General features: G+C 33.7%; 2 pseudogenes; both read left to right on the forward strand.

Moving 5' to 3' along the window:
* The window catches only part of LOC115962701, a 6,789-nt pseudogene extending 6,520 nt beyond the window's left edge, over positions 1 to 269 (forward strand).
* A 3,064-nt stretch (positions 270 to 3,333) lies between these two features.
* On the forward strand, positions 3,334 to 5,799 carry LOC115962994 (annotated as a pseudogene).
* Positions 5,800 to 8,781: the final 2,982 nt, after the last annotated feature.

The raw sequence follows: 8,781 nt of genomic DNA on the forward strand, positions 1-8,781 counted from the left end.
GAGATCTTCTTTCGGTGGTAGATAGGAAGTTACAAGTAGATCTTGATGAAAAGCGGGTAGAATGTTTGATGATCGTTGGACTTTGGTGTGCTCACCCTGATCGAAATCTGAGGCTCTCCATAAGGCAAGCAATTCAAGTTCTTGAGTTTGAGGTAAAAGTGCCAACTCTTCCGATGCAAATGCCTACTCCAATGTATCATGTACCTATACCACCAGTAGTCAACTCTGGTGAACTTGTACTAACTACAAGCCTTCAAGAGGGCCGTTAAACATGTTTGCCATATTTGCTACTAAAATTTATTATATTGCTCGTCTTTGTTTAGTGTTTTGATTGTTTCACATCCAATAGTGCTTACTCTTTTACATCATGTACAAAGTATAGAAATTGTATGTAGTATACATTCTGGAATGTGAAACATTAATTGTTTGTGTGTAGAATCATCAACTTGTATTTATGTATTACCGTAATACTTATAAGATTATGTGAAAATACTTGTAAGATTATGTAAGAGACTTTAGCAATTAAATTGAAACACATTGATAAGAACCTGGCAGCAGCAGTGCAGAACAAGACAGCATTTTTGCATTGTAGCAATAACTGCTGCATTGTCGTACAACACCTGTAGTTTAATTCAGTAGCTTGAATTGTAGTATGATTATAATGAGATTTAGTCAGCATTGTAATTAGACACGTGTCTGTTGCAATTCAGCCATGTGCTTAGTGAGTTTTTGGTCGTTATTGACTTATTTGTGTTAGCAATTACATCACATGAGCTACCAGAGTTGGTTAAATGGTTAGTAATTAGTTGGTAATCAGTTGATCAATATAGAAGATATAAAAGGATAAGATCAATTTGTACAAAGCATGAAAATAATAAGATTAGATTTAGGGTTTTTCTCTCTAATTCTTTTTTTTCTCACTTCTCAATCTCATTTGTTCTTCTAATTTTCTTGGAGGCCCGACTGTATTGAACTATCCTTGAAATCCACCCTAAATCAAACCCTATCACACATATAGGAACGTATAAGGTCTATTTGCTCTTAAAATTGAGTGGGTTATATTGTGCTCAATGTATGGACAAGCCTGATCCATAAGGAACATATAAGAGCATTAGTATTGGTGGAGCTAAAAAGCTAAAATTCTTTTTCCCCCTTTCATGCGATGCATAGGTTAAAGCTTTGTATAAAATTATAATTTATTTTTTTTGGTTTCAAAATAAGCAAATAAACTTATTTTATTTTATTTTAATTATAGCTTCTAAATTTACTTTTTGCATCAATAGAAAAATTGGGTAAGCATTAAAAACCATAATAATGGTTATATAATAGTGGATTCATATGCCTATCTAATATTTGGATATGAACTATAGAAAAAGCTAACCATTATCCAAATTTCAAAAAGTTTTATTTACTAAAAGAAAATGTAACTTTCATAACCCTGCTTACTTCTTCTCAAAGTAACTCAACCTACATAATGTTTTTTAAAGAACATATAATCCATATTACATCATAAAACAGATTAACTAAAATGCATATATATATATATATATATATATATATTTTAACACATACTAGGTAACTGATCGATTATGAACCAATAAAAAATTACCCTTCAACATTTGAAGTTAAAAGCTTTCATTCTAAATTACCATCTAACACGATCATATATGTTAAACAATATTGGAAATAAGCCTAGAAAAGAACTATAAAAAACACAATCATATGTGTTAAACTTGGCACTTTATATTTGGTTGTTTTGAACGTACTATGTGGACTTTGAAATATAATGTGGCGATTTGTGATTGATTAAAAATTTCGCAATGCACATAGATATCAAATTATTTATATATAATCTTTTCTTCAGTTTTATCGTGAAAAATGAACTCCTAAGTTTGTTAGAGGCAATTCCCTCAAAAAAAAAAAAAAAAAAAAAAAGTTTGTTAGAGGCAATTGTTTGGACAACAAATTAACATACGACGGCTCATAAAGTCAGTCCAAGGCCCATTTAAATAAGCCTAAAGTCTGTGAATTTAGCCAATGCCACAGAGCCCAAACGAACAATGGGAATTGATTTGATTCGGGCACACAATGTCAGCCCATAAAGAAATAGTGGCAGCCAACTAAAGCCCATGGCTGGAACAACATCAAACTAGAATTCAAGTGCTTCCCTCTATCATGTGAACCAGGTCCACAGCTCACTAAAGAGATAGGCAGCCGAAAGAGAGAAAAAGGGTCATTCTACATCAACTTGGGTACACCCAAAGTTTGACAAATGAGCTTCGAACATTTGTGAGACCATTGGACCCATGATTGATGCTATGAGTTATAGGAGCTCAATATAAAAATTTATATCTATTGTGTAAATAGAGCTTCATTCAATATCAGCATTTCTACTTATCTAAAAAAAAAAAAATCACCATTTCTTCCATAAATAAAGGATTAATTAGCAGCAATGCAAGGCAGTTGTAAGTTGTAACCCTTGATTCTAGTAAATATAAATGAGGATTTGTAACACATCTTATATAATGTTCCTTACTAAATGTATTTAATTAACAAATATGTTGAATATTAACTCGGGCATTAACAAATATATATATATTAATTAAATCTCGCTAATATATTTGTTTAGCCTTACTAAATGTATTAATTATTGCCCTCATTAATTAATTCATTATTTTGACCACTCATGATATTTTCTAGGAGAAAACACGACGATAGCGGCCATCAGACAGTCCAGTGGAGTGAGTAAGCCACTCGTCAAAACAAGACACATGTAATTGCTACAAAAAGACTCCAAACACCGATCCAAGGAAAAAGAAAAACCTTGAATATGCCTTCAAAAGCCTAGTCAAAAACTTTATATCTTTATTTCATATTATATATATAAATTAATTAAAAGAATGGTCAACCTCAAACCTATCGAAAAGGAGACAGTGAGGACAAATACTAAGTCCGTTAAGATCAAGGAAACATTCTTTTCACATTGTTAATGCCGTAAACGGCAAACTGGACATTTTCTTGTAGTGATTGTTGCAGAGGTATGAGACAGTTGAAACCTGCAATTGTTGGTCGTCGCATGCAGGTACCACTACCACCTACGCCACAACCGAAAACTTTTCTTTTTTGGGTCAATAATCTTTTTTTGTTCCAGTGGGTATACGTACAATTGTGCCGGCGACGAATCTTCATCTTTATATTTTATTTGAAGGATTTATTACCATTTCAATTAAGCTCATTTCACTATCTATATAACTAAGATATAAACCGAACATTATAACTAAGGATATAGTAACATTTCAATGTAGCTGGTAGCTAAAATAATATTACATACCTATGTTTCCTCTTTTCTTCTTTGTTTTACTACTTCTTCCCGCTACTACTGCTTATTCAGTTCAATTCAAAAAAACTCACTTTGATCCCAATGACACTGACATACTATATCTGGGTGATGCAGTAGTTTCTAATGGAGTTGTTGACATGACCAGAGTTGATATTCAAGCTCGTGTTGGTTGGGTTATCTATGCTAAGAAGCAGGGCGGCTTAATATATTTGGGAGCTTAAGGCGAAAATTGATTATCTTGTTTTATATGCAAAATTACTACTAATTAACAAAAACTACATAGAGATTTTTCTTTTTATTAGAAATTTTATAAACAGAAAAAATTTGACAAAATTTTCTATACTCGTTGATATGGTAAATTGATAATAGTAAGTAAAAAAATAGTGTTAGTGGTAGACTTAGATGAGAACGAGTAAAAGTTTGTTAATTAAACTCTTATTATTATTCTTATTTTTTTTAGAAGTACAACATTCACAATATTTTTTTACAACAAATCCTAGATTTTAAGTTTTTTTTTCTCTCTCTTTGAAAATATCACTATAATTATTTTTTTGCCATCAATAACAGGTTGTAACAATCTACTACTTAGCATAATTGTAAAAGTGTTGTAAAAAATATTGTAGACGTTGCATTTTTCTCTATTTTTTATTATTTTTTTTATTTGGTAAAAAAATATTATTTTATTTATTGATTATAAATAACTTTATTGGTTAAAATTTGGGAGCTTTTTTTTACTTGGGCATTAGGCGACCGCATTTCTTGATCTACTGTTCAGCCGGCACTGCTAAGAAGGTGCCACTCTGGGACTCTAATACAGGAAAGCTCACTGACTTTAGTACACGTTTCTCCTTCACTATCGGCTCGGTTGGATCGGGCACTTCCGGTTTTGGTGATGGGCTAGCAGCATTCTTCCTAGCTCCTGCGGGATTTGACAATATTGCACCAAATACAGCAGGGGGAGGTCTAGGCCTTTTCAACGTCACAACCATGCGTTCACCTCATAACCATATTGTTCTAGTTGAGTTCGACTCTAAGGTGAACAAGGAATGGGATCCTCGATTTACGCATGTTGGGATTAACAACAACTCGATTCGATTGTTTCTGCCATTTCCACCCCTTGGAATACCAGCTTCCATAGTGGAGATACGGTAGATGTTTGGATTATCTACAACGCTACTACTAAGAATTTGAGCGTCTCTTGGACCTATCAAAACACCACTAATACTCAGGAGAATACTAGTCTTTCCTATCAAATTGATCTAATGGAGGTTCTGCCTGAGAGGGCCACTGTTGGATTTTCAGCTGCTACTGGTGTGAGAATCGAGCAAAATTCAATTCAGTCTTGGGAATTCAGTTCAAGCTTGGATATAAAAGAAACAACTGGAAAGGAAACCGAATATATTAGCTTAATAGTGGAACTGGCAGTCGTTGGGTTGATTATTATAGTTTTTGTAATGTTGTGGATATGGAAGGGAAATAAAAAGGTAACAGCAGAAATAGTGAATGTAACCTCAATTCATGATGACCTTGAGAAAGTAGCAGGACCAAGAAGATTTTCTTACAGAGATCTTGTTTTAGCTACCAACAACTTCTCAAACGAGAGGAAGTTAGGTCAAGGAGGGTTTGGTGCCGTTTATAAGGGTTACTTAACTGACTTAGACATGCCGGTCGCGGTGAAGAAAATCTCAAGGGAGTCTAAACAAGGGAAGAAAGAATATATAACCGAGGTGAAGATCTTTAGTCAGCTGAGGCACCGGAATTTGTTGCAACTCATAGGATGTTGTCATGATGGAGTTGAGTTCTTACTTGTCTGAGTTTATGCCAAATGGTAGCCTTGATTCCCACCTCTTTGGAACAAGGAGTCCTCTCTCTTGGCTAGTAAGATACAAGGTATCTCTTGGGTTGGCCTCTTCATTGCTCTATCTTCATGAAGAATGGGAGCAATGTGTGGTGCACCGGGATATCAAATCAAGTAACGTCATGCTAGATTCTAATTTCAACGTCAAGCTTGGTGATTTTGGATTAGCTCGGCTCCAGAGTATATAAGCACAGGTAGGGCTAGTAAAGATTCAAATGTGTATAGCTTTGGAGTAGTTGCCTTAGAAATTGCTACGGGAAGGTCATCTAATCTTATGGGACCAAATTCTGACATGGGGTTGGTAGAGTGGATTTGGAGTCTTTATGGAAGAGGAGATCTTCTTTCGGCTGTGGATAGAAAGTTAAAAACAGATTTTGATGAAAAACAGATAGAGTGTTTGATGATCGTTGGACTATGGTGTGCTCACCCTGATCGAAATCTAAGGCTCTCGATAAGGCAAGCAATTCAAATTCTTAAGTTTGAGGTAAAAGTGCCGATTCTTCCGATGCAAATGCCTACTCCAATGTATCATGCACCTACACCACTATTATTCAACTCGGGTCAACCTTTATTAACTACAAGCCTTCAAGAGGGTCGTTAAACATGTTCACCATCTTTGCTACTAAAATCTATTATATTGCTTGTCTTTGTTTAGGATCTTGATTGTTTCACATCCAATAGTGTTTATACTTTATTCTTTACATCATGCACGAAGTGTTGACAAATGTAAATATCTTGCATGAAAAGAAGACATTGTATGAAGTAGTGTGCATTCAAGAGTGAAATATTAATTACCCCTTTGTTTTTGTGTAGAATTATCAACTTGTATCCGTGTATCACCATGTTGAAACGTAAGTATTAAAATATTTATTTCTTATACTAAGTTACTAACTAATTTGCATAATCGTGCTAGGCAATGACCATATTTAAATATATAGAATGAGAGACTTTAACATGGCAACATGACATTTGCAATTTTGCACTGAAGTTAGAGTGAAAATACTCGTAGTATTATGTAAGAGGCTTTGAGTAATTAAATTTCAATCACATATAGAAACGGAGAAGGCTTGATTGCTCTTAGAATTGAGCCAATTAGATTGCGCCCAAGCCCAAGTGTGAAAAAGACTGATCCATAAGCCCAATAATGTTAATCTTTTTCCCTTCTTAAACTTATTTTTTTCTTGATAATAATTTAGAGAAATAAATGTGCATTCTCATAATTTAGAGGATAAGTGTAAATATGATATAGTTTACGAGCATAAAGTGTGCATTCTTATAGTTTATAGAATAAGTGTAAAAGAGCTTATAATTTAGGGGGCAAACGTGCATTCTTATAATTTAGAAAAGTAAATGTAAAAATGGTATAATTTAAATAAGTAAAATGTAATTTCCCTTTATAATTAAAGCTTGTTACCTCAAGCATATGTGACTTGTAAAGTGAACGGGGCATCAAGGACCATTTCATCCCATAGTTGGAGTGAGCATCGCATATTCATGTCACACCCTTGACCCTTCCATTGCTCCCATGAAAGGATCCACCGGTCCAGTGTCAAATTCAAACTCCAATAAGGCAATAAGGATATCTTTCTTGATTAGCTGGTGCGAATTTCTCAAGAAATATGAGCAGTGATTGTTTCACCTCTTCTTCTGAATTTGTCATGTTGAGAAATACAAAGTGGAGACAACTCAAAGAAGGATTTTATTCATAATCTATATATATATATATATATATATATATATGTAGAGAGGGAAAATTCTTGACCTATCATAAGCTGACACATCATACTACAAAGTCTACAAAATACAGCCAATTACAAAGCGCCACGTATTGCTGCTAGGTTTTGCTATCACTACTTAGAAACCAACAGAAATTTGCCAAGTATCATGCAAAAACCAATCACACATTAGCGCGTGTAAGCGATAACATAAGCAGTCCAGCATGTGTAAGCGATGACATATATAATCCAATGCATGTAAACGATGACATAAGCAGACCAATCAGGCTGTGACATATGTCACCAATCAGACTCCGCCATGTGTCGCTCACCCACCCCCAAACTCCTCTAAATAGAAGCCTTCTTAAGGCATTTGGAAGGATCCTGGAGAGACCAAGACACCTTGGGAGAGATCTTGGAACACATAGACCAAGCCATCTAGAGCATAAGTAGCATTAGAGAAGATTCAGAAGCACTCAGAAGTACTGAAGCTCTACTAGAATCAAGCCCTGAAGCCTCTAGGAACTTCAAGAACTTTAGCCTCAAATGCAAGGAACATTCAAAGTAGAATCATCTAAACTACCTGTCTAGATCTCAAAGGTCACTGGAATCAAGCTCAAAAGCCTCGAGAAACCTCAATAAACCACAAATCAAGCAAAACTCTACAGATTCAAACCTCTAAAGCCCCGAAGAACTTCTACCACAAACCTTCAAATACGAAGAACATTCGAAGAGGAATCATCCAAATTATATTCCTAGATCTCAAAGTTCACTGGAATTAAGCTCAAAAGCCTTCAGAAACCTTAACAAACCACAAATCAGTGAAACGCTATGGATTCAAGCCTTTAAAGTCTCGAAGAACTTCCATCACAAACCTTCAAAAATAAAGAACGTGAAGAACAAAGGATTTCTAACAAGCTCATAGCCAGAAATTCATTATAATTCTGTTTCAAAGATCTTCGATCCATTCTTTAGCCAAATTGAAGTATATTTGGTGTTCAAATCAAAATCACATTACCACCATTCCAATCAACAAATCTTTCAAGGAGATCGAATCAGATGATCACTTTTTTGTAATCACAGAGTATTGTACCACAATATCAATACAAATTCACATTTGTGAAACTATTTTTACTTGTTTGATTTGTTTCGAACTAAGAAATTTAGTTGTCCACAATATATATATATATATATATATATATAAAACCAAAACCTCTGAATCTCTCACAATTTTTTACATCAGCACAATATTTAAATAATCGAATCCTCTGAAGTTCTCACAATTTTCTACGTCAGCACAATATTTAAATAAAATTATTTTTTGTTTAGTCTAAACTTAACAAGGAGTGAAACTCTATCTCTTTAACAAGTCCAACTTAAACTCAAACTCAAACGTTGATAATGTATATAAAAACAAAAATTCTGATAGGACTAAAAAAGAAAAAAAAAAAAAAGAGACGTTGAAAATAGAACTAAAAAAAAAAGAAAAAAAAAAGAAGACTCACGTTGAAAAGAAAAGAAAAAGACTCATGTTAGATTAAGAAAAAGAGAGAAAGAGAAAGAGATAGAGTTGATTTCACATGTGCCTGAGATTTTCTTTCTATCTTATTCTTTTGTTGTGTTTAGAATTGATTTTTTTTTTTTTTTTTTTGAGTATTTGGGTTAATCTCTATATTTATATTGACATTGTTTTTGTGGGTTTGGTTTTAAGGTTGAAATTTCTACTAATTTTATTTTTTATTTTTATTTTTATATATATTGTACATGGTAGCTAGATAAAGCATCTCTATTTTTTTTTGGAGAAAAATCAAAACTGCAACCTATATCTTCTAGCCTAAGGAACGATAAATTTTTATTTGGTATGTTAT

Source organism: Quercus lobata, chromosome 10 (assembly GCF_001633185.2).
Source record: "Quercus lobata isolate SW786 chromosome 10, ValleyOak3.0 Primary Assembly, whole genome shotgun sequence".
Classification (NCBI taxonomy): domain Eukaryota; kingdom Viridiplantae; phylum Streptophyta; class Magnoliopsida; order Fagales; family Fagaceae; genus Quercus; species Quercus lobata.